Source organism: Nicotiana tabacum, chromosome 20 (assembly GCF_000715075.1).
Source record: "Nicotiana tabacum cultivar K326 chromosome 20, ASM71507v2, whole genome shotgun sequence".
NCBI classification, from domain to species: Eukaryota; Viridiplantae; Streptophyta; class Magnoliopsida; order Solanales; family Solanaceae; genus Nicotiana; species Nicotiana tabacum.
The window spans coordinates 106,613,133-106,616,148 of record NC_134099.1 but is presented as its reverse complement, the minus strand read 5'-3'; the positions used below and the strand labels follow the sequence as shown (position 1 = coordinate 106,616,148).

Sequence of the window (3,016 nt, the reverse complement as noted above, 5' to 3'; positions counted from 1 at the left end):
CAGCATCTAAAGAACTTCCTCTCAATCTGTGTCACGTAGAGACAACACAATGTCACACCGGAAGCAATACGTTTGTTGTTGTTTCCATTCTCAGTGATAGGAGCAGCCCAGACTTGGCTTAATTCACTCCCTATCAACTCCATCACTACTTGGGATGAATTTGTCAAGCAATATTTGAGCAAATTTCACCCACCCAACAAAACTGCTCAACAAATTGATAAGATATTGAGCTTCAAACAAAGACCCACTGAGATGCTGCATGAAACATGGGAGAGATTCAAGGGTCTCCTGGTTACATGTCCACATCATGGTATTCCGGAGCAGATGTTGGGGCAAAGATTTTACATGGGTTTAGCTGATACTTTGAAAGCTAATGTTGATGCTTCAGTAGGTGGAGCATTTTTGAGCAATACATTCAGAGAGAGAAAGATCCTGCTTGACAAGATGGAACAAAACTCAGGATGGACAACAAGGAATGCTCCAATCACTCCTGTGGTTCACTCAGTGGCTTTAGAACCAACTAACTCCATAGCTGAAAATATGGCTACTTTGAAAAACACAAATGAGCATCCTCACCAAAAAGGTGGAAGAATCAGGCCAGAAGCAGTGGGTACACATAGTTGATGCAACTAATGGGGGTCTATGCACATCATGCATTAATCAACCATATGCTGTTCATGGAGTGCTGAAGGCGATAATCAACAATATCAGTAGAACATGAATTATTTGGCTAACTACGGGGGACCGAGACCAGGTGGTTAGAATTGGGGTCAGCAAAATCAACAATACAGACCAGCTCAGCAGTAGTACAATAACAACAATAATCATGGTGCTATGCGACCATTAGGGCAAATGGTGCCTTACTAAAGGCAACAAGGGTACAACCAGCAAAATCAGCAGCATGCTTATCAACAACCTCAACAACAACAGATTGTGATACATGAAGATGGGTTTTCTAAACTCAAGCGTATGATGCAACAAGTGATTGGGTCAACTTGAAAGCTAACTGATAGAGTAGACTCACTTGAGTCAACAATTATAAATATTGAGATCCAGTTAGGACATATTTCCATGGCCCTAAATAATCGTCCTCATGGGACGTTACCTACTGACACCCAAATCAATCCAAAAGAGTAGGGCCTGAAGCAGCTGATGACAGTGAGTCTTCAAAATGGTAGGAACTTAGATCTGGAGCAAGAAATTGCTCGTATAAAAAGGCCGACTGAAACACTGGTGCCAGTACCCATTGAGATAGATGATTCAACAGGTTTAACTGAGGTGACGGTATAGAATGCGCAAGAAAACACCAACAAGGAAGATGTGGTTGAAAAAGAGACTGAAGTTGCACTAGAATCGACAGTAGAAGCAGTGCCTGAACAAGAGAAAAGCCAAATTACAGGGAAGAAGCGACCTCCAGCACCAGTGCTACAGAGATTGGCTAAGTATCAAAAAGATGAGCAGCACAAGAAATTCTTGGAGATGTTAAAGCAGATTCAGGTAAACATTCCATTGATTGATGCCTAAAAGGAAATGCATGGGTATACAAAGATGATGAAGGACTTGATATCCCGCAAGTTTGACTTTCAAGACTTGGCCACAGTTACACTGACTCAGACCTGCAGTGCTATTGTGATGAGACCCATAGCTGAGAAGCTGTCTGACCTAGGGAGTTTCACAATCCCTTGTACAATAGGCAACTTTGAATTTGCTAAGGCACTGTGTGATCTGGGAGCAAGCATAAACCTTATGCCCCTAGCTATCTACAAAAGGATAGGCATTGGAAGAGCTAGACCCACGTCTATGCTACTATAACTGGTTGGCCAAACTATGAAAAGGCCCTCCGGGATTCTAGATGATGTATTGGTGCAGGTTGGGAAGTTTGTGTTTCCAGCAGATTTTGTCATCCTTGACTGTCAGGTTGACGAGAAAATTCCTATAATTTTGGGAACACCATTCTTGGCCACTAGGAGAGCTCTAATTGATTGTGAAACTAGAGAGCTCAAAATGAGATTGAGCGATGAAGAGATAACATTCAATGTGCAGAAATCTATGCGCAAACCCAGTGAATTTTCCAATTGCTCTCTAATAGATGTAATGGATGTAGTGTTGGAAGAGGACGATACATCATTGAACCTTAAAGACCCTCTAGTAGCTTGTCTCATGAACTTAGACGAAGCTAATGGTGAAGACTTGGCAGAGTGGGTACTTGCTCTTGAAGGCCAAGATTTTTGGAAAAGGGAGTTGGAATTTGAGCCTTTGCACTTGGAGGAAAGAAAAACTCCTCCAGCTAAGCCGCCAATAGAAGAGCCACCAAAGCTGGAACTGAAGCCATTTCTATCCCATCTCAGGTATACATTCTTAGGACCTGACTCAACTCTACCTGTTATTATCTCATCCAGTTTGTTAGATGTGCAGGCAGAACAACTTTTGCAGGTACTAATTGAGTGCAAGACTACAATTGGGTGGACCATTTCAGACATTAAGGGGATCAGCCCGGCCTTCTGTATGCATAAGATTCTATTGGAAGATGGGCACAAACCTTCCAGAGAACATCAAAGAAGGCTGAACCCCAACATGAAAGAATTGGTGAAAAAGGAAATTATTAAATGGTTAGATGCGGGATTCATATTCCATATCTCTGACAACAACTAGGTTAGCCCAGTGCTGTGTGTACCAAAAAAGGGAGGGATGACGGTAGTGCAAAATGAGAAGAATGAGTTGATCTCTACACGAATAGTCACAAGATGGCGAATCTGTATGGACTACAGGAAGTTGAACTTGGCCACCAGAAAGGACCACTTCCCACTTCCATTCATTGATTAGATGCTAGATAGATTGGCAGAGAGGTCTCACTTTTGCTTCCTAGATGGGTACTCGGGGTATAATCAGATTTCCATTGCCCTGGAGGATAGAGAGAAAAGGTCGTTCACCTGCCCTTATGGAATCTATACTTTTCGGAGAATGCCGTTTGACCTATGCAATGCACCTGCCACATTCCAGAGGTGTATGATGGCCA

General features: G+C 42.6%; 1 non-coding gene across 1 annotated transcript; it reads right to left on the bottom strand.

The window, feature by feature from the left end:
- Nucleotides 1–207: 207 nt before the first annotated feature.
- LOC142175052 (small nucleolar RNA R71) lies at nt 208–314 on the bottom strand. Its single transcript, XR_012704242.1, has one exon. It is a non-coding gene; the product is annotated as a small nucleolar RNA R71 (small nucleolar RNA).
- Nucleotides 315–3,016: the final 2,702 nt, after the last annotated feature.